The 27,475-nt window shown below is 51.0% G+C and overlaps 1 protein-coding gene across 1 annotated transcript in view; it reads left to right on the forward strand.

Moving 5' to 3' along the window:
• The window catches only part of rassf8b (Ras association domain family member 8b), a 97,830-nt gene that overhangs the window by 1,331 nt on the left and 69,024 nt on the right, over positions 1-27,475 (forward strand). Inside the window, exon 2 of the mRNA XM_078420016.1 lies at positions 23,780-23,858. The gene's annotated coding sequence lies outside the window, so the exon portion shown is untranslated. The remainder of the gene's footprint in view (positions 1-23,779; positions 23,859-27,475) is intronic.

Below are 27,475 nucleotides of genomic sequence, written 5' to 3' on the forward strand. Positions count from 1 at the left end.
CCTCTCCCCCTCCCTCCCTCCCTCCCTCTCCCCCCCCCTCCCATCCCTCTCCCCCCCCCCCACACACACACCCCCTACCTCCACACCCCACACCTCCCCCTCCCCCACCCCTCCCACCTCCCCCTCCCACCCACCTCCACCCCTCCCCCCACCCCACCCTCCCCACCCTCCCCTCCACTCCCTCCCACCCACCTCCCCTCCCCACTCCCTCCTCCCTCACCCTCCCCCTACCCCACCCTCTCCCCTCCCCCCCCACCCTCCACCCTCCCCCCACCTCCCCTCCTCTCCCCACCCCCCCTCCCACACTCCCCACCTCCCCTCTCCCCCCTCCCCCCCACCCCCTCCCCTCCCACCTCTCACCTCCCTCCCTCCCTCACCCCCCCCTCCCTCCCCCCCTCCCCCACCCCCCTCCTCCCCTCCCCACCCTCTCCCCCTCCTCCCTCTCCCCCTCCCTCCCTCCCCCTCTCCCCCTCCCACCCTCCCCTCCCTCCCCCTCCCCCCTCCCCCCTCCCACTCCCCTCCCCTCCCTCCTCCCCTCCCCCCCCTCCTCCCTCCCCTCCCCTCCCCTCCCCTCCCTCTCACCCCCTCCCTCCCTCTCCCCTCCCCTCCCCCTCCCTCCCCCTCCCCCTCCCTCTCCCCCCTCACCCCTCCCCTCCCTCCCTCTCCCCCTCCCTCTCCCTCCCTCCCTCCCCTCCCTCCCTCCCTCCACCTCCCCTCCCCCCCCTCCCCTCCCTCCCCTCCCCCTCCCCTCCCCTCCTCCCACCTCCCCTCCTCCCTCCCCCTCCCCCTCCACCCCTCCTCCCCCCTCCCTCCCCCCTCCTCCCCCTCCCCTCCCCTCCCCTCCTCCCTCCCTCCTCCCTCCCTCCCCTCCCTCTCCCCCCCTCCTCCCTCCCCTCCTCCTCCCTCCCTCCCCCCCTCCCTCCTCCCCTCCCTCCCTCCCTCCTCCCCTCCCTCCCTCCCTCTCCCCCCTCCCTCCTCTCTCCCCCTCCCTCCCTCTCCCCCTCCCTCCCTCTCCCCCTCCCTCCCCTCTCCCCCCTCCTCCCTCTCCCCCTCCCTCCCTCTCCCCCTCCCTCCCTCTCCCTCCCTCCCTCCTCTCTCCCCTCCCTCCCTCTCCCCCTCCCTCCCTCTCCCCCTCCCTCCCTCTCCCCCTCCCTCCCTCTCCCACCTCCCTCCCTCTCCCCCTCCCTCCCTCTCCTCCCTCCCTCCTCCCTCCTCCCTCCCCTCCCTCCCTCCCTCCCTCCCTCCCCTCTCTCCCCTTCCCTCCCTCCCTCTCCCCTTCCCTCCCTCCCTCTCCCCTTCCCTCCCTCCCTCTCCCCTTCCTTATCCTCCCTCCCCACCCCCTCCCAAGGAGATAGATTTAAACTTTAAAATGTGAGTAACTTTAAAATATAACACCGATTTCAATGAAACATCTTCCATTAGCACCAAAGGGACGACGGTGAGTAAGGTGGGCCTAAAATTGTCGCGCTATCGTGTACCGTTTGGCCGTAGTTCGGGAACAAGCAAATGAGATGATGTCAAGGTTAATATTAAAGCTTTTTACTGTACCTCGGCACACGTGACAATAAACTAAACTATTACTCTGTGTAATCAACTGTGGTTAACTAACAAAAGATGGGGAGGGGGATATCAGGGTGATTTTTCGTTAACTAGCTTACTTGTCTAGTTTCCTCGGAAATCATTGCTAGGACTTAAGATTCATAGATTTGACCCAACTTGGCCATGCTGAATAAAATGCCCATCCTAGCTAAGTGTATTTGCTTGTGTACAGGCCATATCACTTTAAACCTTGTGGGAAAGAAAACTGCAGATGCTGGTTTAAACCAAAGGTGGACACAATACTCCATATATGGTCTTACCAGGGCCCTATACAACTGCAAAAGAACCTCTTTACTCCTATACTGAAATCCTTTTGTTTCTGGAAGAATGAGATGTGACCACATTGAAACATTTACTGGAGCTTTGAAGTAGATTCCAAGTAGTTGCTTCTCTGTAGCTGGTGGAGTTCATAAGTTACAGGAGCAGAATTAGGCCATTCGGCCCATCAAGTCCACTCTGCCATTCAATCATGGCTGAGTCTCTTTTAGATCTGGACACATTAATACTGAGGCGAAGAGGAATTTATTTCTGAGTGCCACGAATCTTTAACTCTGTGGAGGTAGAATCATTGAAGATATTTATGAATTTTGGACTGTAGAGATTTTTGGGTTGAGGATTAGATCGGCCATGGTGTTATTAATTGGGGGATCTTCGACCTGAAGTGTCAACTGTACTTCTCATTCCACAGACGCTGCTGATGTGTTGAGCATTTCCTCAAGTTTTCGTTTCAGGTTTCCAACATCTGCAAGTGTTTGCTTTTTCATACAAAGCCTGATAGCGTCGTAGAGAGTCATACAGTGTGGAAACGGGCCCTTCGGCCCAACTTGCCCACACCGGCCAACATGCCCCATCTACACTAGTCCCACCTGCCTGCGTTTGGGCCCATATCCCTCTAAATTTACCCTACCTATTCTTGAACTTCTTGTGTTCCTAAGTGATCAATTGGTTGATTATTTGTTCTGCAAATAATAAAGAATCATTAAAGAACAGTAATGACTTTATTATGTCCAGAATAAAGCAGTCATTTATCCAGCTCCCTTTTCACTGTAATGAATAGTATCAACTCCATCTTTGTAGCGTGGCAGTGAAAATAGAAGTGAACTTGGTATTTAGCTGTGTATTAACTTGCTGGCCACTGGATTAATTACATATCCTGCAACAGGCAATCTGTAATCTGTCTCAAAAGTCAATTTAAATCAGCGACAGAAAAATAAAATCTAAAAATTGCCTTTTAACTGTCTGACAGTGGGAAGTTGCAGAGGTGGACTGTTAACTTCTGAGCACATGCACAGCACGGAAACAGGCCCTTCGGCCCAACTTGTCCCTTCTGACCAAGTTGGCAAACTGGGCTACTCCCCATTTGCCCGCGTTTGGCCCACAGCTGTCTAAACTGTCCAGGGCGGCATGGTGGCGCAGCGGTAGAGTTGCTGCCTTACAGCCCCAGAGACCCAGGTTCGATCCTGACCTCGGGTGCTGTCTGTACAGAGTTTGTACGTTCTCCCTGCGTGGGGTTTCTCCGGGTGCTCCGCTCTCCACCCGTACCTCAGACGGGACAGTTTGTAGGTTAATTGGCTTGGGTAGAATTGTGTGGGATAGTGTTCGTGTAGGGGTGATCGCTGGTCGGCATGGACTCGATGATCCGAAGAACATCCACACAGTCAAGCACCCAAGATCAGTATAGGAGCAAAGAGGTCCTTCTGCTGTTGTACAGGGCCCTAGTGAGACCACAGCTGGAGTACTGTGTGCAGTTTTGGTCTCCAAATTTGAGGAAGGATATTCTTACTATTGAGGGAGTGCAGCGTGGGTTCACGAGGTTAATTCCCGGAATGGCGGGACTGCACGAGGTTAATTCCTAGAATGGCGGGACTGTCATATGTTGAAAGACTGGAGCGACTGGGCTTGTATACATTGGAATTTAGGATGAGAGGGGATCTTATTGAAACATGTAAAATTATTAAGGGATTGGACACGCTAGAGGCAGGAACCAAGTTCCCGATGTTGGGGGAGTCCAGAACCAGGGGTCACAGTTTAAGAATAAGGGGTAGGCCATTTCGAACGGAGATGAGGAAAAGCTTTTTCACTCAGATAGTTGTAAAGCTGTGGATTTCTCTGCCTCAGAAGGCAGTGGAGGCCAATTCTCTGAATGCATTCAAGAGAGAGTTAGATAGGGCTCTTAAGGATAGTGGAGTCAGGGGGTATGGGGAGAAGGCAGGAACGGGGTACTGATTGTGGATGATCAGCCATGATCACGGTGAATGCCGGTGCTGGCTCGAAGGGCCGAATGGCCTCCTCCTGCACCCATTGTCTATTATCAGGATGGAGCCCGAGTCTCTGGTGCTTTAAGGCAGCAACTCTACCGCTGCACCACTGGCAATGCTGCACTCCCACTGCGATCAATGACGTGTCCGTTCTAACTTTGGAGCTCCTGGGCGGGGTACTGAACCCACCACACTGCGAGTCCACAGCTGAACCACTGGGCCAAAGCTGACAGCTGGAATTATATGTGTTCTCTCCATGTTTATTTATCGCCAGCGAGTCTGTGTTGTATCTTCAGACAAAGGCAAGGCGAGAGGGAAAAAAAGCATTAATTCTTGAAGCAAAACACACACACCCACTCTCCCTGGCCCTGAATCCCATCCTTTGTTGCAGGCCTGCTGAGGGGTTGAGATTAAGCTGGGTTTCTGTTTTGTGTTGTCGTGCTTTTCCTCTTAGCGCAGTTCCAACCTTTTGTGCGGATTTGTGTTGTGCCTGCCTTTGACACATGTTCCTCAGCTGTTCATTACTGCCCTCTCTCTCTCTATCCCCATCCCTCCCCCTCTCCCAGAGCACAAACTACAAAGCCAGCCAACAATAAGGCCGTGGCAAGGGAACAAAGATACATTTGCGTTGAGTCGTTCCAGATGTTTTTTTTGCTGCACGCTGGCAAAAACTCCACAGACTAATGAGGTGCACGGCACCCACTCCGAGACCACCTGTGGCGCCTTCGTGCTCACCGTTCGGCCTCACCCCACATCTATATTCCTCTGGTTTCATTTGAAAGTGACCAGGAATAATGAATGTAATGTGCTCAACAGTATCAGGTTGCCAATGGGTGTGTGGGGGTGTGTGTGCGCAAATGTGTGTGTGCGCACAAATGTTCGTGTGTGCGCGCACGTGTGTGTGTGAAAGTATGCAAGTGTGTGCGCAAGTGCGTGTGTGTGTGCAAGTGTATGTAAGTGCGCATGTGTGTGCAAGTGTATGCAAGTGTGTGTGCGCAAGTGCGTGTGTGCATGTGTTTGCAAGTGTGTGTGCAAGTGTATGCAAGTGTGTGTGCGTAAGTGCGCGTGTGTGTGTGGAAGTGTAGGAGGGTGTGGAAGTGTAGGAGGGTGTGGAAGTGTGTGTTTGGGGAAGTGTGTGTATGGGGTAGAGTTTGTGTGTGGATTTGTGCGTGTGCGTGGAAGTGTAGGTGTGTGCGTGTGGAAGTGTGTGGAAGTTGAGTTTAGTTTATGCATCAAACAGCTTTTCACTGTACCTCGGTAGGTACAGTGAAAAGCTGTTTGATGCGTGCTAACCAGTCAGCGAAAGACAATACACGATTACAATCGAGCCATCCACAGTGTACAGATACATGATAACGGGATAAGTGTGTAGGTGTGTGAGTGGGCATGTGGAAGTGTAGTAGTGTGTGTAATGGAAGTGCAGGACAGTGGAAGTGCAGGAGCGTGTGTGTGTGTGTGTGTGTGTGTGTGTGTGTGTAGGTGTGATTTGTGGCAAGTTGACAAGTTAGGATTAGCAGGAGCGGGGCAAAGCTGGCAGGCACGTTGGCATTTATGGCCGTCTCCAGGGCTGGACAATCCCGTTGAAGCAACGTCAGAAGATCGGGACACACAGTGCTGGAGTAACTCAGCGGGGCAGGCAGCATCTCTGACCAAGGATCTTTGACCAGAGATGCTGCCCGATCCGCTGAGTTACTCCAGCACTTTGTGTCCTTTTGTGCATTACCAGCATCTGGAGTTCTTTATTTCTGCAGAAGATCTGCGTTGTATAGGATGTATGAAAAGTCATGTTCATAAGACATAGGACCAGAGGTAGGCCATTTAGTCTGCCATCTACTCCACCATCCATCATGGCTGCTCTGCTTTCCCCCCTCAACCCCATTCGCCTGCCTTTGCCCTGTAACCTTCGACACCCTTACTAATCAAGATCCTACCAATCTCCACTTTAAAAATAGCCAATGACTTGGCTTCCACTGCCGTTTGTGGCAATGAATTCCACAGACTCATCACCCTCTGGCTAAAGAAATTCTTCCTAATCCCCATTCTGAAGATACGTCCTTTTATTCTGAGGCTGTGCCCTCTGGTTCTAGACTCTCCCATCCTCTCCACATCAACTCTATCCAGGCCTTTCACTGTTCGGTAAGTTTCAATGAGATCCCAGCCTCATCCTCTAAACTCCAGCGAGTACAAGCTCAGAGCTGTCAAACGCTCCTCACATGTTAACCCACTCATCCCCGAGTCTTTAATAGAAAACTATTTGGATAGACAGGCTGAGGTGGGCCACAGTGGTTGTATTGTAAGTCCTCTCAGTTTGTGAGCACCTGGTTTATGTACAGTCCTTGCATACGTTGATGTTTATGTTTAGAGATACAGAGCGGAGGACAGGCCCTTCGGCCCACTGAGTCCGCACCAACCAGCGATCCCCGCACACTAACACTATCCTAGACAAACTTGGGGCAATTTACGTTTATACCAAGTCAATTAACCTACAAACCTGTACGTCCCTGAGATCTTTGGTTTCCTCCCACACTCCAAAGGCGTACAGGTTTGTAGGTTAATTGACTTGGTACCAATGTAAATTCCCCCCAGTGTGTCTAGGATAGTATTAGCGTGCTGGGATCACTGGTTGGTGCGGACTAAGTGGGCCGAAGGGCCTGTTCTCCGCTCTGTATCTCTAAACATAAACGTATGTATGGAACTGTCGACATGATATTTGCCAGCTCCAGGAAAAATGCCAAGAGTGGCACAGCGACCTGTTCGTGACCTTCGTCGATCTGACAAAGGCCTTCAACACTGTCAGCAGAAGTGGAAGGCCTGTGGAAGATAAGGCAGACGTTTGGCTGTCCCAGCAAGTTCATCACGATTGTCCGGCAGTTCCATGACGGCATGATGGTGAAAGTGCTAGATGATGGAGACGAGTCGGAAACCTTTCCAGTGACAAACGGCGTGAAGCAAGGTTGTGTTCTTGCCCCTACACTCTTCAGCATGGTCTTCTCTGCCATGCTGACCGATGCCTTCCGTGACTGCCAGGATGGAATACACATCAAGTACAGGACTGACAGCAGGCTGTTCAACCTCAGGCGCCTGCAAGCTGTTACAAAGGTGAAGGAGACCATCATCAGAGATTTCTTGTTTGCTGATGACTGCGCCCTCAATGCCAGCACAGAGCAGAAGATGCAGCATGAAATGGACTGCATCTCACAGGCCTGTGACAACTTTTGGTCTCTCCATTAGCACCACAAAGTCTGAAGTTATGTACCAGCCCGCGCCTGGAAAGCCCTACCAGGAACCACACATCACGGTGAAGGGGCAGAATCTACAGGCAGTCGACTGATTTACCTATCTGGGTAGTACACTCTCGCGAGTGGTGAACATTGACGCTGAGGTCAACAACAGGATTGCCAAGGCCAGCGCTGCCTTTGGGCGACTCCGTGGGAATGTTTGGGAGCAGAGAGGACTCAGCCTTACCACCAAGCTGAAGGTCTACCGTGCAGTGGTACTCACCACCCTTCTCTATGCCAGTGAGACCTGGACTGCCTACAGCAGACATGCCAAACAGCTCAACCACTTTCACTTGAGCTGTCTACGCAGACTCCTTCACATCAGGCGGCAGGACAAAATTCCCGACACAGAGGTCTTGGAACAGGCCGGAATCCCCAGCTTCCACACCCTCCTACGGAAAGCCCAAGCCACATGGGCAGGCCATGTCGTCAGAATGCCCGAGAGTCGACTACCAAAACAGCTTCTGTATGGAGAACTGTGTCAGGGCAAGCGCTTAGTAGGAGGACAGAAGAAACGGTTTAAGGACTGCCTCAAAGTGTCCCTCAAAGACTTGGACATCAACCTCAGCACTTGGGAGTCTCTTGCTCTGGACTGTCCAACCTGGCGTAGCAAGCTCACCACAGGAGCCCGTGCAGCAGAGAACAAAGAAACATAGAAAATAGGTGCAGGAGTAGGCCATTCGGCCCTTCGAGCCTGCACCGCCATTCAATATGATCATGGCTGATCATCCAACTCAGTGTCCTGTACCTGCCTTCTCTCCATACCCCCTGATCCCTTTAGCCACAAGGGCCACATCTAACTCCCTCTTAAATATAGTCAATGAACTGGACTCAACTACCTTCTGTGGCAGAGAAAAGGTTTTATACTCTGTTTTTCACTTGGAATTTTTTTTGGTGGCACGGTGGCGCAGCGGTAGAGTTGCTGCCTTACAGCGCCAGAGACCCGGGTTCAATGAACTAATAATAATAATAATTCATTTATTTTATATAGCGCCTTATCGCATGTTCAAAGCGCTTTACAAAAACAATTAACATAGAAACAAACAGACAAACTATCCTGACGGAAAAGCGGCGAATACACAACGCCAGCGTCCTCTCACGTCAGGGTCCGGCAGTAGACAACAAAAAGCACAAGACACACAGATATAATTTTTTACACAAAACAGCCATCACAGTGATTGCTCTAGGCATACCCTCACTGTGATGGAAGGCAAAGTCTTATCTCCTCCTCATTCTTCTCCCGTGGTGCCACGAGGTGATCGAGGCTCCCAACTTTTTGAAGCCCCCACCGGGCGATGGAAAGTCCCAGGGCCGAGCCGAGCAGGCCGATGAAAGTCCTGAGCCCCCACCGGGCGATGGAAAGTCCCAGGGCCGAGCCGAGCAGGCCGATGAAAGTCCTGAGCCCCCACCGGGCGATGGAAAGTCCCAGGGCCGAGCCGAGCAGGCCGATGAAAGTCCTGAGCCCCCACCGGGCGATGGAAAGTGCTGCGGCCGAGCCGCGCAGGGCGATGAAGGACTTGCGGGCGGGTCGATCGTACCTCGCGCTTCGGGGCGGTCGAAGCTGCTACGGCTGGAGCTCCCAAAAGCCGGTCGCCAGCCAGGGACCTGCGAACTCCCGATGTTGCGGTCTGCAGGGCCCACGGCCGAAGCCTCCGAGATGGTAAGTCCAGGCCCTGCGACCGGAGTCTTTGAGGTCGATCCCAGCTGGAGGCCGCCGACTCCACGATGTTAGGCCGTAGTGCGAACGGAGATACGACACGGTAAAGGTCGCATCTCCGTTGAGGAGGAGATTTGAAAAAAGGTTTCCCCCAACCCCCCCACCACCCCCCCCACATACACAGAGTTAAAAAATAAAACAAAACGTACATTTAACGACGACAATCACAAAAAAACAACAAAAAAAACAGAGAGACTGCCGGTGAGCCGCAGCTGCAGAACACAGCCACGCCCCCCTCTTCAACTACCTCAACTGGCCTCAACTACCTTCTCTGGCAGAGAATTCCACAGATTCACCACTCTCTGTGTGAAAAAAAACTTTCTCATCTCGGTCCTAAAAGACTTCCCCCTTATCCTTAAACTGTGACCCCTTGTTCTGGACTTCCCCAACATCGGGAACAATCTTCCTGCATCTAGCCTGTCCAACCCCTTAAGAATTTTGTAAGTTTCTATAAGATCCCCCCTCAATCTTCTAAACAGACGCACTGCAGAGGCCGAGAGGAAACGCACCGTGCGCAAGGCCCGGGCTACCTCCACTTCCACTGCAGCACCCATCCACTTGTGTCCTACGTGTGGGCGTGCCTTCCGGTCCCGGATTGGCCTCACCAGTCACTTCCGGACCCACAGTCACCAATCCTCCAACTGAAAGTGAAGTCATGGTCATCTTCCAACCCGAAAGACGAACAACAACATCTCTAAACATTAACGTATGTAAGGACTGTACATAAACCATTGGCCATTCCTGGTCCTCAGTATGAAGTCAGCACATCAGAGGGAACAGAGGTAATTTTATGAATTTAAGAGAGAGTTAGATAGAGCTTTAGGGGCTAGCGGAATCAAGGGGTATGGGGAGAAGGCAGGCACGGGTTACTGATTGTGGATGATTAGCCATGATCACAATGAATGGCGGTGCTGGCTCGAAGGGCCAAATGGCCTCCTCCTGCACCTATTGTCTGTGTTTCTATGTAACCGTAGCAATCGAACAGACCCATGGAACCTGGGCTGGAAACCGCTCCGTACCGCTGATAGTTCTTTGGTGCTCTAAACATCCTTGTGTAACCGGTACATTTTTCTGTTTCTGTTGGAATGTGGATAGTTATTAACACGGCTACTGTTTACTCTCTGCTTATCCAACGTTTGATTTACCACTGATTGTGGGGCCAAAGGTGGCAATTTTTCTTTGTGCTGTTCCAAGTAGGGCTTGGATGCATGTGGCTGCAGATTAATGCATTAGTGTGCTGCAGGTTTCACAAAGCTAGTGTTACACAAGTGTCTCTGACAACCTGCCATGTTGGACATCCTCTCTGGAGGTCACAGAGGTGGAAACAGGCCCTTCGGCCCAACATGTCCCATCTTCAACTGTCCCACCTGCCTGCATCTGGCCCATCTATCTTCTATGTACTAAAACTCTTGTTTGTTTGTTTCTGAACTGCAGCCAAAACGGTACACGATTGCGCGACAATTTTAGGCCCACCTTACTCACCGTCGTCCCTTTGGTGCTAATGGAAGAAGTTTCATTGAAATTGGTGTTATATTTTTAAAGTTGTTCACATTTTAATGTTTAAATCTATCTCCTAGGGAGGGAGGAGGGAGGGAGGGGGGGAGAGGGGGATGGAGTGGGGGGAAGGAGGGAGGGTGGTGGGTGGAGGGAGGAGGAGGGGAGGGGAGGGTGGGGAAGAGGGTGCTGCACCAATGCAGGAGAGGTTTGGGCCCAACAGGTCCACTTGGTCTAGTATTCCTCTAAACCTGTGCTATCCATACACCTGTCTAAATCTTTCTTAAATGTTGCAATAGTCCCTGCCTCATCTACCTCCTCCAGCAGCTTGTTCCTTACACACAGCACCCTCTGTGTACAAAAAAAGTTACCCCTCAGGCTCCAATTAAATCTGTCCCCCTTCCCTTTAAACCCGCATCGTCTTGTTCTCTATTCCCCTACTCTGGGCAAGAATCGCTCTGCATCTACCCGATCTATTCCACTCATGATTTTGTACCCCTGTATAAGATCACTCCTCATCCTCCTGCGCTCCAAGGAATAGAGTCACGGGTTTGGAATCGCACCATCTCCTTCCACCCTCTCCTGCTATTGTTTTTAATGCAGGCTTCTCAACTTATTCTTGCACCTATTAAAAAAAAAAAGATGCTTCTTTTATCATTGTGTAGGAAAATAACTGCAGATGCTGGTACAAATCGAAGGTATCACAAAATGCTGGAGTAACTCAGCAGGTCAGGCAGCATCTAGGCGAGAGGGAATGGGTGACCCCGAAGGGTCTCGACCCGAAACGTCACCTATTCCCTCTCTCCTAGATGCTGCCTGACCTGCTGAGTTACTGCAGCATTTTGTGATACCTTCATTTATCATTAGATCCTTTATTTCCCACTCTAATGAAGGAAACCTTTGTGCGTTCTTTGCTTTCTTTATCGGAAGTGAGGTTTTCCTTGCACTAATTTAATTTCGGGTCCAGGACTATTGAATGTTCCGTTGCTGTATTAATATTGTCGTGTAGTTGTATCTGTATGCACGAGAAGTCAATGGGAGGGAGGTTGGTGTGTGCGGCGGTCTGGGCTGCGTCCACAAGGCGCTGCAATTTCTTGCGGCCTTGCGTGGAGCTGTTCCCAAAGCACGCAGTGATGAAATGCTTTACATGTGTGGAAAAGCATCTCTTTTTTTTCTTCCAACTTCACGTTCACTCCTCCTCTCCTTGTCTGACACCATTTTACCTCCTTTTGTACTCCGTGAGGTGGTGTTTTAACTCCATGAGCTAGTTGCTGTAATTCTCTTGTGGTACAGCAGCAGCCTGCTTTCTTCCATCGTGTGGCCTCTCTGATCGTCCGTCCTATTTTGGGCAAGTCATGACCCGAACAGGTGCATGCTGCCTGCACCAGATGGAGGGCCATTTGCTTCAAGTGACAACGAGATAGTCTAGTGGCCACTTCAGTGCCATGGTCCATGTTTCGAGAGAGAGAGAGAGAGAGAGAGAGAGATCACCGTGATCGTGGCTGATCATCCACAATCAGTACCCCGTTCCTGCCCTCTCCCTTGACTCCACTATCATTAAGAGCTCTATCTAACTCTCTCTTAAAAGCATCCAGGGAATTGGCCTCCACTGCCTTCTGAGGCAGAGAATTCCACAGCTTCTCAACTCTCTGATGCTATAAAATAAAACAGAACCCACCACCGTAATACAAGATGAACAATAAAACTACGTCCAGGTCGGGGCCTCGCGGGCAGACGGAGGAGCCGGGCCTCGCGGGTTGGATTCTGGGTCGGCGGTGCGGCCAACGGAGCCCGCGGGTGGGGTGTGGACAGCGGTGAGGCCTCGGCGGCAGCGGTGAAGCCTCGCGACGATGGGGCCTCGTCGGTCGATGAGAGCGTGGAGGACCTGGCGTGGAGGAACTGCCGTGAGGGAGGTGGGGGGAGAACGATGGGCAATGGGGACCTGGTGTGGGGGGAACCGCTGTGGGGGTGTGGGGGGGAGGGAATAAAGGAGGAGCCGGTGTGCCTTGTAACATTCTCAGTGCCGTAGGTGGCAGCTATTTGTATACTTTGGAGAATGCAGCAAAGAATCTCACTGCCTCGTCACATGTGACTATAAAGTATCCCATTCCATGTTGCATTGATTTGCCAGCCTGGTCTTCCCTGTCACGCTCCAGCAAGTCCTTGAAGCAGCAATCCACAGAGGTTAGTTTAGTTTAGAGATACAGCGCGGAAACAGGCCCTTCGGCCCACCGGGTCCGCGCCGACCAGCGATCCCCGCACACTAACGCCATCCTACACCCACTCGGGACAATTTGCATTTTCACCAAGCCAATTGACCTACAAACTGCACGGCCTTGGAGTGTGGGAGGAAACCGCAGATCTCGGAGAAACCCCACGCAGGTCACGGGGAGAACGTACAAACAGCACCCGTAGTTAGGATGGAACCTGGGTCTCTGGCGCTGTAAGGCAGTAGCTCTACCGGTACAGAACTGTGCTGCCCTGAGGCGACGGTGCCAGCTACTGAAGTCTGCCTTCTGCCATGCATGCTGCAGCCGTGCATGCGTCTTGCAGAGTTTCAAGGCAGGGTCTCGTCTAAAAATAGTGCCCCGGCATTGCAGCTGCGCGTTTCTCTGCTGCACGACACTGGAGTAATTGGCTTCAGTACATAAACGTCACTGTATTTAAGGGGGGGTTTTGGACATTGCAATCAGGGGAGCCCCATCTGTTAAATGTTTGGCTTTTGCCACGCGTGAAGGTATCTCCTTAATCCATCATCATGTACAGTGAGCAGACTGTAAATCGCTGAGACTGGGCTACCCACACTTTGCTGCCTTTTCCGGGAGGTTTAGAACATAGTACATTACAGCAGGGCTGTGCAGTCAGAGTCGGATACACAAGAAATCGAGTCGGAGTCGGGAGTTTTGGGTATCGCCTCCACAGCCCTGCATTACAGCACAGGAACAAACTCTTCAGTCCACAATGTTGCACCAAACATGATGCCAAGACCAACTCTTTCTTATCTGCCTGCACATAATCCACACCCCTCTCTTCCATGTGCCTCTCCAAATGTCTCTTGAATGCCGCGATGGTATCTGCCTCCATCACCATCCCTGGCAGCACATTCCAGGCACACACCAACCTGTGTGTGTGTGTGTGTGTGTGTGTCTGTCTGAATAAGTCAGTCAGTCCTCTGAATTGGATTGAATAGAATACATTTTATTAGCCGAGTATGTACAGATACGAGGAATTTGCCCTGGTGCTTTGCTCGCAAGTAACAACACAACGTACAGTAAACAATTAAGAATAAAAACATCAAACATTAAGAATAAAACATTATAGTTTAAACATGAATGAAATAAAATACCAGAGCAAAAGGGGGCACGTTGCCTTTAAACGTTGCCCTCTGGCCCTGAAGCTAAGTCCTCTGGTTTTTCATATCTCCATCCTCGGTAAAAGGTTCTGACTGTCTACCCTATCTGTGCCTTTCAATCTTTAATTTACTTCCATCAGATCTCCCCGCAACCTCCGTCCTTCCTGGGAAAACAGTCCAACCTCTCCCCATGGCTAATACCTCCTACTGTTGGGTGAAATTCCTGCTCTGTGTGCCTTGTTCCTTTAAATTGACTTCAATAAGTAAATGGACCTTGTTTGTTGTGTGGTAGACTGTTTGCCAAGGCCTTTGTGTCCTACATCTACACCATCGATTGACAGTGTTGCCCGCAGGTAAAATGGCTGCCTCGTTGGAGACCTTCGAGCTGTCATTGATCGGACCTCCTTTGACTTTATCGTGCACTAACCCTTTATCCTGTATCTGTACACTGTGGGCAGATTGATTGCAATCATGTGTGGTCTTTTCACTGACTGGACAGCACGCAACAAAAAGGGGGCGGTGTGGTGGCGCAGCGGTAGAGTTGCTGCCTTATGGCGCCAGAGACCCGGGTCCCATCCTGACTACGGGTGATGTCTGTTCGGTGTTTGCACGTTCTCCCCGTGACTGCATGGGGTTTATCCGGTTTCCTCACACACTCCACAGACGTCCAAGTTTGCAGGTTAACTGGCTTTGATAAAATTGTAAGGATGGTGCTGATTTATCATCATATCATATCATATATATACAGCCGGAAACAGGCCTTTTCGGCCCTCCAAGTCCGTGCCGCCCAGTGATCCCCGTACATTAACACTATCCTACACCCACTAGGGACAATTTTTACATTTACCCAGCCAATTAACCTACATACCTGTACGTCTTTGGAGATTACAGGGTAATCGCTGGTCAGCTCAGACTCGGTGGGCCGAATGATCTGTTTCCGTGCTGTATCTCCAAAGTCTAAGGTCCAAATAGCTTTTCACATGACAGTAATCAGCTAAACTAATTGGACAATCATAGTCGCATTACTGACTGCTCTTTAAATTGTGAATGATTGCCTAGTAATGATGTGTGGAATGTTGGTTCATTCTAAGTGTCTTGAGCAGGCTGGGACTCTATTCCTTGGAGCGCAGGAGGATGAGGGGTGATGGAGGCATGATACGATATGATAGAAATTTATTTATCCCACAGCAGAAGGTGGGGGGGAGTTGTACAGTTTGATAGCCGCAGGGAAGAAGGATATCCTGTGGCGTTCTGTGCTGCATCTTGGTGGAACCAGTCTGTTGCTGAAGGTGCTCCTCAAGTTGACCAGTGTGTCATGGAGGGGGTGAGCTGTATTGTCCAAGAGCATCCTCCTCTCCAAGACTACCTCCCGTGAATCTAACTTGACCCTTAGGATGGAGCCAGCCTTCCTGATGAGCTTGTTGATCCTAAATCATGAGAGGAATAGATCTGGTGTAAACACAGATTCTCTTGCCCAGAGTAGGGGAATCGAGAACCAGAGGACATGGGTTTGTGAAGGGGGAAAGATTTAATAGGAACCTGATGATTTTTCCTCACCAAGGGTGGTGGGTGTATGGAACGAGCTGCCGGAGGAGGTAGTTGAGGCTGGGACTATTGCAAAGTCTAAGAAACATTTAGACGGGTACATGGATAGGACAGGTTTAGAGGGATATGGGCCAAACGCAGGCATGTGGGACTAGCGTAGATGGGACATGGTGGTTGGTGTGGGCTGAAGGGCCTCTTTCCTCACTGTGTGACTCTATGAGAGTGGGTAAATCGGCCTGGCAATCTTTCTAGAACATTCAGAAATCCTGTTGAAAACAATTATGCCAAAGATGTCAAAAATAATATCAAAAATATTGCGTGCTACCCAATCAGTGCCTGACACTTGTACTGAACTGTATACAAAAAAGAATTTCACTGTACCTCGGTACAGGTGGCAAAAGTACCATAGCATGGAATTCTTTGCCACAGACGGCTGTGGAGGCAAAATCAGTGGATGTATTTAAGGCAGAGATAAATAGATTCTTGATGAGTACGGGGGTTATGGGGAGAATGGGGTTGAGCAGGATCAGCCATGATTGAATGGCAGGATAGACTTGATGGGCCGAATGGCATAATTCTGCTCTTATCACTTATGACATGATAAAATAGCATCAACTGTAGGTGAGAAGAGAACAGTGATTTATTTGATATTGGATCGTCAGAAAGAAACCGATACCTGTGGCTTAGGTTGTCCGGATTAACCTTCCTATTGTTCAGTTTGTGGTTGCTTGGGGTGAGACTTTTGTTTTAGGTTTGGGTTTATTACTGTCATGTGCACCAAGGCTTTGCATGCTATCCAAACACTGCTAGGCAGTACGGTGGTGCAGTGATAGAGTTGCTGCCTTACAGCGCCAGACACCCGGGTTCGATCCTGACTACCTGTGCTGTCTGTACGGAGTTTGCACGTTCACCACGTGACTGCTCCGGTTTCCTCCGGGTGCTCCGGTTTCCTCCCACTTCCCAAAGACGTGCAGGTTTGTCGGTGAATTGGCTTTGGTCAATTGTCCCTGGTGTGTAGGATAGAACTAGTGTACGGGTGATCGCTGGTCGGTGGGCCGAAGGGCCTGTTTCCACACTGTATCTCTAAAAACTATAACCAAAGTAAATACTACGCAAAGTGCTGGAGTAACTCAGCAGGACAGGCAGCATCTCAGGAGAACGTGGCTGGTGACGACTCAGGTCGGGACCCTCCTGTAAATTCAGATAGTACCAAACATAGATACAATCAAGTCAACTCAAGTACAACAGGTAGAGCAAAGACATAGATACAGAGTGCAGAATATAGTTCTCAGCATTGTAGTGCATCAGTCCAATGTCCGCAATGGTGAATCGGACAGTGCCCTGGCTTATGGAAGGACCGTTCAGAAGCCTGATAGCAGGGGGGAAGAAGCTGTTCCTGAGTCTGGTGGTGCGCGCTTTCAAGCTTCTGTACCTTCTGCCCGAGGGAGGAGGAGAAATGATCGGGGTGGGACGAGTCTATGGTTTTTTTTCCCTTCCGTTGAGAGTACGGGGGTTGGGGAAGTGAGTCCAAAGAAAACATTAATTAGACCCGATGTGCTTAAAAAAACAAAGAGTGAATAGTTGTAGCGTGCAGGGATTGCCACAGTATTTCAAGGCCACTCTGTTTATCTCTTGGCATTGTGGAGTCCTGGTTTCAACACTGTAAAATAACCTGATTTGAGGTTGCTGTGTCCTTAAACATCAAGTGTCAAGAGTGTTTCATTGTCCTATGTACCGACAATGGAACATGATATTCCTGCTTGAATGTCTTTGTCCCAAACAGTATGGAGGGCACTGTAGGTCTGTAAGCACAATGCACATATATTTAGTATAAGAAAATAACATGCAGATGCTGGTACAAATCGAAGGTATTTATTCACAAAATGCTGGAGTAACTCAGCAGGTCAGGCAGCATCTCGGGAGAGAAGGAATGGGTGACGTTTCGGGTCGAGACCCTTGTTCAGTCTGAAGAAGGGTCTCGACCCGAAACGTCACCCATTCCTTCTCTCCCGAGATGCAGCCTGACCCGCTGAGTTACTCCAGCATTTTGCACATATATTTGTTTAGTTTAGAGATACAGCATGGAAACAGCCCCACGCCGACCACCGATCCCCAGTTTGCACTCGTCCTATGTTATTCCCACCTTCTCAACCAGTCCCCACACACACTAGGAGCAATTACAGAGGGCCAATTAACCTACAAACCCGCACGCCTTTGGGATGTGGGAGGAAACCCAAGCGGTCACACGGAGATCGTGCAAACACCTTCAGATTCAGGGACAGTTTCTTCCCAGCTGTCATGAATGAATCAGTTTATTGGCCAAGTATGTGCATATACAAGGAATGTGCCTTGGTGCTCCGCTCACAAATGACAACACAAACATACAGTTAACAATTAAGAATAAAGCATAAGCACATCAAAACAATAAGGATACAACATTACGGTCTAAACATGTGGGTGAAAATAAACCAGAGCAAAAAAGAGACTCCAGACTTTGGTTGTTGAGTAGAACTACCACTCGTGGGGAAAAAAGCTGCTTTTATGTCTGGCTGTGGCTGCTTTGACAGTCTGGAGTCGCCTTCCAGAGGGAAGTGCTTCAGAGTTTATGGCCAGGGTGAGAGGGGTCAGAGATGATCTTGCCCGCTCGCTTCCTGGCCCTTGCAGTGTACAGTTCGTCAATGGGGGGAAGGTTGCAGCCAACAACCTTCTCAGCTGATCGAACGATGAGTTCCAGCCTCCGGATGTCGTGCTTGGTGGCTGAGCCAAACCTGACCGTGATGGAGAAGGTGAGGACGGACTCAATGATAGCAGTATAGAATTGGACCATCATTGCCTGTGGCAGATTGTGTTTCCTCAGTTGCCGCAGGAAGTACATCCTCTGTTGGGCCTTTTTGACTATGGAGTCAATGGTGGCCCCCCATTTAAGGTCCCTGGAGATGATGGTTCCAAGGAGCTTAAATGACTCCACAGATGTGACTATGGTGTTGTTGATGGTGAGTGGGGGGAGGGGAGGGGGAGCTCTTCGAAAGTCTACAATTAGTTCCACTGTCTTAAGAGCATTGAGCTCCAGGTTGTTGCGATGGCACCAGGACGCTATCAGGCAACTGAATCATCCTACCACAACCAGAGAGCAGTGCTGAACTGCTGTCTATCTCTTTGGTGACCCTCGGACTATCCTTGATTGGACTTTGCTGACTCTACCTTGCACTTGTTCCCTTATCGTGAAAGCAACAAAATGCTTTCAACTGTACCTCGGTACACGTGACAATAAACTAAACTGAAACTAACTCCACACAGACAGCGCCTGAGGATCGAACCTGGGTCTCTGATGCTGCAAGGCATCGGCTCTACCAGCTGTGCCACTGAGCCGTTCTCTGCTTACTGTATAATAAACAAATTCAATAAATTAATAACCACAATACTATTGGGAAAAAAACAAAGCCCTCAGTGCAATCAAGGACAGTCCATTGAGGTTCCTAGCTGAGGTTAGTTGTATAGTGTTCTAGAGCCTGAATGTTTAGTATATCTCAGAGATACAGCACGGAAACAGGCCGGAGTCCACACCAACCAGCGATCCCCGCACACTAACACTATCCTACACACACTCGGGCCATTTTACACTCGTACCAAGTCAATTAACCTACAAACCTGTGCGTCTTTGGAGTCTCGGAGGAAATCGGAGATCCCGGAGAAAACCCACGCAGGTCACAGGGAGAACGTACAAACTCCGTACAGACAGCACCCGTATTCGGGATCGAACCTGGGTCTCTGGCGCTGTAAGGCAGCAACTCTACCGCTAATTCACTTTCCACACTATCTTTAAACTAAACTAGATTCACAAAAAAAGATCTGGTGCAATTTGGGTAAAAGACGGGCTAATGGGACTAGCTTGGATGGGGCATCTCGGTTGGTATGGACGGTCGGGTCGAAGGGCCTATTTGGTCAGTATGGAAGGGTTGGGCCGAAGGGCTTGTTTGGTCAGTATGGAAGGGTTGGGCCGAAAGGCCCGTTTGGTCAGTATGGGCAGGTCAGGCCGAAGGGCATGTTTGGTGAGTATGGGCGGGTCGGGCCGAAGGGCCTGTTTGGTCAGTATGGACGGGTCGGGCCGAAGGGGCCGTTTGGTCAGTATGGGCCAGTCGGGCTGAAGGGCCTGTTTGGTCGGTATGGAATGTCGGGCCGAAGGGCCTGTTTGGTCAGTATGGGCGGGTCAGACCGAAGGGTCTGTTTGGTCAGTATGGATGGGTCGGGCCGAAGGGCCTGTTTGGTCAGTATGGGCGGGTCAGGCCGAAGGGCCAGTTTGGTCAGTATGGGCGGGGCGGGCCGAAGGGCCTGTTTGGTCAGTGTGGGTGGGGTGGGGCGGGCCGAAGGGCCTGTTTGGTCAGTATGGGCGGGGCGGGCCAAAGGGCCTGTTTGGTCAGTATGGGCAGGGTGGGCCGAAGGGCCTGTTTCATGACTCTGGCTCTAATTCACCACAGCAACAAAATATCTCCAGCTTACTGTGGCCTCGGCAAAACGTTTGCCTCTGGAGAGAAGGAATGGGTGATGTTTCGGGTCGAGACCCTTCTTCAGTCTGAAGACCGTGAAGAAGGGTCTCGACCTGAATCCTCACCCATTTCTCAACTCCAGAGATGCTGCCTGTCCCGCTGCGTTACTTCAGCGTTTTATGTCTATCTTCAGTGGAAAGCAGCATCTGCAGTTCCTTCCCACACAAAACCTTCGTCTCTTTTTTTAAACCAGAATGAAGGTGCTCCCATTATTAATTCCTTCCAGCTCGTGTCTGTCTGCAGTTTGCTCTCTGTAACTTAATTCTGGCGTTGAGATCCTTGCCAGGATCGAACAGTGAACACAGCGTGCCTCTGTTGACTGATAATCCTCTTGCATGTCAGCTAGCTGCACAGCTGGATTACAACTTGAAGCCAGCCGTGACGTGGGGGGGAGGGGGGGAGTTGGTCAAGAATTTAATAAGTAGATATTTTATTTCCGTAATGGAGTCTGTGGTGCTCAATGCAAGCTCCGGGGGGGGGGGGGGGGGGGGGAGGTTTCCGCAACATGACACCCATGTATAAAGAAAGTACAGCCAATATCACACAAGGAACTGCAATCAGGACAGGACATGTCGGGCGAGCGAGCACACTTGGAGACGAACGGCAGGCAGAAGAGTGTGGAACAAAACACTCTGTCCTTCAAATCGTTTCTAAGCATTGCTGAAGTATTGCTCAACTCTAAATGTAACCCTCTAACTGCTGGTGCCATGAATGTAAACGCACAGGTCGGAACAGATTGTAGGGGTTTCCAGCAGGGATGACGTCGTTGTACTGGAGGTTAGTTACCTCCAGAGGCTGCAACAGATCGTCGCTCAGCTGAGAAGGTTGTTGACTGCCACCTTCCCCCCCATTGACGAACTGTGCACTGTAAGGGCCAGGAAGCGAGCGGGCAAGATCATCTCTGACCCCTCTCACCCTGGCCACAAACTCTTTGAAGCACTTCCCTCTAGAAGTGTAAGAAAATAACTGCAGATGCTGGTACAAATCGAAGGTATTTATTTCACAAAATGCTGGAGTAACTCAGCAGGTGAGGCAGCATCTCAGGAGAGAAGGAATGGGTGACGTTTCGGGTCGAGACCCTTCAGTCTGAAGAAGGGTCTTGACCCGAAACGTTACCCATTCCTTCTCTCCTGAGATGCTGCCTCACCTGCTGAGTTACTCCAGCATTTTGTGAAATAAAACTTCCCTCTGGAAGGCGACTCCGGACTGTCAAAGCAGCCACAGCCAGACATAAAAACAACTTTTTTCCACGAGTGGTAGTTCTACTCAATGACGAAAGTCTGTGGTCACATTTTTGCTCTGGTTTATTTTCACCCACATGTTTAGACCGTAATGTTGTATCCTTATTGTTTTGATGTGGTTATGCTTTATTCTTAATTGTTAACTGTATGTTTGTGTTGTCATTTGTGAGCGGAGCACCAAGGCACATTCCTTGTATGTGCACATACTTGGCCTATAAACTTATTCATTCATTCATTCATTCATTAATTACTTGTGTAAGCTGGGTGTGGACAATTAACTGTCCATTTCTGCTGGGCCCTGCCCTGCCTGAGATACTTCCTGCAAACCAGTGCAAGTCATCCACAAATTATTTACTGGTTGGCAATTGGTTTAGTTTAGATTAGAGATACAGTGCGGAAACGGGCCCTTCAGCCCACCGAGTACGCGCTGCCCAGCGATCCCCGCGCACTAAAACACACCCACTGGGGACAATGTCGCACTCACTAGGGACAATTTGCATCTTCCCCAAGCCAATTAGCCGACAAACGTCTTTGGAGTTTTGGAGGAAACCGGAGCACCTGGAGAAAACCCTCACAGTCACGGGGAGAACGTGCAAACTCCACACGGACAGCACCCACAGTCAGAATGGAACCCGGGTCTCTGGAGCTATGAGGCAGCAACTCTACCGCTGCGCCACCGTGCCACTGTTTAGATAGCATCAAATCCAGAATAATGTTTTTAAAAGTTAGCATTTTTGTGAATCATTCTTCTAGGATTTTCCCCTTGTTTGTGAGCATTCATGAAAAGGTTTGCAGGGATACGGGCCTAACACAGGCTTCGGTAATCTCCTCTCCAGACCCTCGTTTGGTCTGGTGTGTGTTTGTCTTCAGACAAAAACAAATGGGACCTGAAGAGGGTCTCGGCCCGAAACGTCACCCATTCCTTCTCTCCAGAGATGCTGCCCGTCCTGCTGAGTTACTCCGGCATTTTGTGTCTACCTTCGATTTAAACCAGCATCTGCAGTTCCTTCCTACACATGTTGGCTTGGTACAGTGTGATCCCCAGAGGAATTAATTGTTGCAAACCATGGAACTGTTTAATGGACTTTTAGCGGTGGGAGAGGGGGAGAGGGGAGAGGAAGCTCCAAGGATCTCCGGTTGCTAACCATTTTCAACTCCAGGCAGCATCTCTGGAGAACATGGATAGGCAATGTTTTGGGTCGAGCCCTTTCTTCAAACTGACTGTGGTGGGGGTAGAAGAAAGTTGGGTGAGAAAAGATTGGAGGAGTACTTTACACCAAATTCAGCAAACACACACATGCAAAATACTGAAGTAACTCGGCAGGTCGGGTAGCTTCTCTGGACAATGTGGATAGGCGATGTTTTGGATTGAGACCCTTCTCCAACCTATCCAAGTTCTCCAGAGATGTTGCCTGACCTGCTGAGCCATTCCAGCACTGTGTCCTATTGTGTAAGAAAATAACTGCAGATGCTGGTACAAATCGAAGGTATTTATTCACAAAATGCTGGAGTAACTCAGCAGCTCAGGAGAGAAGGAATGGGTGACGTTTTGGGTCGAAACCCTGAACGGTCTGAAGAAGGGTCTCGACCCGAAACGTCGCCCATTCCTTCTCTCCTGAGATGCTGCCTGACCTGCTGAGTTACTCCAGCATTTTGTGAATAAATACCTTCGTGTCCTATTGTGTAATAACCAACATCTGCAGTTCTTTATTTCGACACCTTGGTTTTAGTTTTTTAGTTTAGTTTTAGAGATACAGTACCGTGCGGAAACAGGCCTTTCTGCCCACTGGGTCCGCACCAACCAGTGGTCCCCAAACACTAGCACTATCCACACACACACTGGACAATTTTGAATTTTTACTGAAGCTGATTAACCTACAAACCTGCACGTCTTTTGAGTGTGGGAGGAAACCGTGGTCAGGATTGAACCCGGGTCTCTGGCGCTGTAAGGCAGCAACTCTACCGCTGCGCCACCGTGCCACCAAAAAAAAAGTTTTTCCAAGTGAAAAACAGAGTATAAAACCTTTTCTCTGCCACAGAAGGTAGTTGAGGCCAGTTCATTGGCTATATTTAAGAGGGAGTTAGATGTGGCCTTTGTGGCTAAAGGGATCGGGGTATGGAGAGAAGGAAGGTACGGGATACTGAGTTGGATGATCAGCCATGATCACATTGAATGGCGGTGCAGGCTCGAAGGGCCGAATGGCCTACTCCTGCACCTATTTTCTATGTTTCTAAGTTAAACAAATCCGTTGCAATAAGGTTGGTTGGGTGGATGGGAGGGGTGTAGGGAGTGGGAGGAAGGACGGATCAGAGACTGGAGAAGGGTCTCGACCTTGAAACGTCAACCATTCCTTCTCTCCAGGGATGCTGCCTGTCCCGCTGAGTTACTCCAGCTTCTTGTGTCTGTCTCCAGTTTAAACCAGCAGCTGCAGTTCCTTCCGACACAGATCATTGAAACCAGGTGTCTGGTGACAACTGTGGTGTGCAAGGCAGCGTCTCTACCGCTGCACCACCGTGCCGCCCAATCTGTCCAGGGTTGAAGGCAGGGATCTGTCGGGCACAGCTGGCAAAACACCCGCTGCACTTGCTGCCTATCGGAGATTACAAGCGGCATGCAGTTTATGACCGCCCCTCCTGCCCCCACCCTTCCAAATTCTTGGTCCCAGTGAGAGAGGCACTATTTTTAGCACGGCATGCAGAGTCTATTTTGATAAGAAGCAACTTGTAACATTCTCTCACTTTTGCCTCCAGGGTGCTTTGGATTCGGCGAGTGTCCGGGTTTGACGAGCGGCTCACGTTGCTATGCGGCCCGGCGGCAGTGCCCGCACATGTAAGTGGAAGGGGGAACCCCTGACAGGGCCTGGAGAGAGGAGTGAGAATCCTGTGCCCTGTACATCCGCGTGCATCCATATGTGTGCTTCACTTTGCTGTATCGTGAGTGCACGCAGACAGACAGACTCAAACATCTTAAGGATAGCGGAGTCAGGGTGTATGGGGAGAAGGCAGGAACGGGGTACAGATTGAGAATGATCAGCCATGATCACATTGAATGGCGGTGCTGGCTCGAAGGGCCGAATGGCCTCCTCCTGCACCTATTGCCTATTGTCTAATATCTATCCAGCTGGGGGGGCAGCACGGTGGCGTGGCGCAGCGGTAGAGTGTTCCATCCTGACCCGGGTTCGATCCTGACCACGGGTGCTGTCTGTACAGAGTTTGTACGTTCCCCCTGGGAGCGTGTGGGCTTTCTCCGGGCGCTCTGGTTTCCTCCCACATCCCAAAGTTTGTAGGTTAATTGGGCCTCGTAAATTGGCCCGAGTGCGTTGGGAGTGGGTGTGTCAGTGGAACTGGTGTGGACAGGGGATCGCTGGTCGGCGTGGACTCGGTGGGCCAAAGGGCCTGTTTCCATGCCGTATTTCCAACCTAAACTAAATTGCATTTATATAGTGCCTTCGTAACCTCTACGTCATTCGGCACAAGAGCTTTGAAGTGCAATGATTCTTATAATGAAGGGGCAGCCTTTAGACTTTAGAGATACAGTGCAGAAACAGGCTCCAGCTCACCGAGTCGGTGCTGATCGGCGATCCCCACACACTAACACACTAGGGACACTTTACATTTACACCAAGCCAATTGACCTACAAACCTGTACACCTTTGGAGTGTGGGGGGAAACCGGAGCACCCGGAGAAAACCCACGCAGGTCACGGGGAGAACGTTCAAACTCTGTACAGACAGCACCCGTGGTCGGGATTGAACCCGGGTCTCTGACACTGTAAGGCAGCAGCTCTGCCGCTGTGCCACCGTGCCAGGTGGGCAGGTTTATCCACGCCGGTACTGTTTGACCGGGAGCTAGAGAGTGGCGAGGGTCCCAGGGGTCTTCTCCGCCCTTCAGATTAGTGGTGGGATGTTGGCCAAAGTCTCGGGGCTGGTGTTTCTGGAGTGGGTCTTGCACCAACCTGCATCTTCTGGCTGCCGATCGGGAGTGTTACCAACTCAGTGACGGAGACTGATGCACCCAGCACCCTGCCCCCCATCAGTGACGGAGACTGATGCACCCAGCACCCTGCCCCCAGTCCCCCATCAGTGACGGAGACTGATGCACCCAGCACCCTGCCCCCATCAGTGACGGAGACTGATGCACCCAGCACCCTGCCCCCATCAGTGACGGAGACTGATGCACCCAGCACCCTGCCCCCAGTCCCCCATCAGTGACGGAGACTGATGCACCCAGCACCCTGCCCCCATCAGTGACGGAGACTGATGCACCCAGCACCCTGCCCCCATCAGTGACGGAGACTGATGCACCCAGCACCCTGCCCCCATCAGTGACGGAGACTGATGCACCCAGCACCCTGCCCCCATCAGTGATGGAGACTGATGCACCCAGCACCCTGCCCCCATTCCCCCATCAGTGACAGAGACTGATGCACCCAGCACCCTGCCCCCCATCAGTGACAGAGACTGATGCACCCTGCCCCCCATCAGTGACAGAGACTGCACCCAGCACCCTGCACCCACTCTCCCATCAGTGACGGACACTCACTGATGCCCCCAGCACCCGGCCCCCATCAGTGATGGAGGCTGATGCACCCACACCCTGCCCCAGTCCAGGCCTCCATCAGTGTTGCCGCCTGTGACCCAGGCAGGCAGGCAGGCAGGAGGTCCCCATCAAATGCACTATTGGAGACAGGTGCACACTTTACTCTGGATGTTATTCAGTGTTTATGTGAGCCTGTGTGTGGTATAGAACAAACGCACAACAGTACTGCACAGGAACAGGCCCTCAGCTCACAGTTACAGTGCTGAACATGATGCCAGTTAAACTGACCTCCTCTGCCTGCACCTGATCCATTTCTGCACTTCCATGTTCCGATGTAAAAGCCTCTTAAACACAACTATTGTTTCTACTGTTGTATAGCCCTGGGCCCTTACAGCATGTGAGCGTGTGTCTACCCTCGTATCCGTCCGTCCTGGCCCCTGTGCGTGTGTGTGTGTGTGTGCCTCTGTGTTTGTCTGCCCCTCTACTGCATCAGTATTTGTACATGTGTGCTGTAGTGTGTGCGAGTGTCTGTGCATGTTTCTCCGTGTGTCCAGGCCCCTGCATCGGTCTGTGTACTTTTGAAGTTTCGTTTACTGTCAGCTGTACCGAGCGAGGTACAGTGAAAAGCTTTTGTCGTGTGCTGACAAGCCAGCGGAAAGACCATACAGGCGCTCCTCAACGACGATGGGGTTAGCTTCCGATAAACCCATCGCAAACCGAAAATATCGTACGTCGAAATGCATTGAATACACCTGATCACGTAGCCGTAAGCGAGCTGCAGCTCACTGCCGTTGCCCAGCGTTTGCACCATCGTACGGTCGAAATATCGTTAGTCGAGGCATCGTTAGTCGGGGAGGACCTGTGCATGATTACAATCGAGGTACTCAGTGTACAGATACCACGATAAAAGGAATTTAGTACAGGGTAAAGTCCAATTGAAGATAGTCAGAGGGTCTCGAGTGAAGTAGATAGTAGTTCAGCACTGCTCTCTGGATGTTAATAGGATGCATCTGGAGGTGTGCGTTTTCACACTTCTGTGCCTCTTGCCGGCCTGTGTGTGCGTGTGTTAGTGTACACACGTGTGTGTCTGTGTGTGCGCACGCGTGTGTGCGTGTCCTGGCCTCTGTGCCATTTGTGACATGATAGTAACAGAAGAACGGAAAATACTGCGGTCACGGCGGTGCAGCGGTAGAGTCCTTTAATTCTGAGGCTAATGCAGCGCCGGTGACCCGGGTTCGATCCCGACAACAGGCGCTGCCTGTACGGAGTTTGTACGTTCTCCCCGTGACCTGCGAGGGTTTTCTCCGAGATCTTCGATTTCCAAAGACGTACAGGTTTGTAGGTTAATTGGCTTGGTGTAAATGTAAACATTGTCCTTAGTGTGTGTGGGATAATGTTAATGTGCGGGGATCGCTGGTCGGCGCGGACCCGGTGGGCCGAAGGGCCTGTTTCCGAGCTGTATCTCTAAACTACTGCTGGGGAAGATCTTTCCATTGAAGCGTTGAAGGGTCAAAGGCCAAACACTGGTCCCAGCGATGGAACCGCTCCACAGGGTGGCCGTTTGAATGGAGATCACAGACGTCGGCTGTTTATATCCAGCTCATTGGTCTCCCGACTTTCAACGCAGCAAGCTGGAGCGATGGATCATCCTGTGACCGCCATCTTTATATCAAGACCCAGACCCATTGACTTTCCTCACGTGATATGTGGAGCACATGTTCAATAGACAATAGGTGCAGGAGGAGGCCATTCGGCCCTTCGAGCCAGCTCGGAGTTTCCTCGGGGTTCCTCGGGGTTTCCTAGTCCTACTTGATTCCAATAGTGGAAGAGTCTAGAACTTGAGGTCATAGCCCCAGAATTAAAGTACCTTCTTTTAGGAAGGCGATGAGGGGAATTTTCTTTAGTCAG

The sequence above is a fragment of the Rhinoraja longicauda genome, chromosome 23, assembly GCF_053455715.1.
Source record: "Rhinoraja longicauda isolate Sanriku21f chromosome 23, sRhiLon1.1, whole genome shotgun sequence".
NCBI lineage: Eukaryota > Metazoa > Chordata > Chondrichthyes > Rajiformes > Arhynchobatidae > Rhinoraja > Rhinoraja longicauda.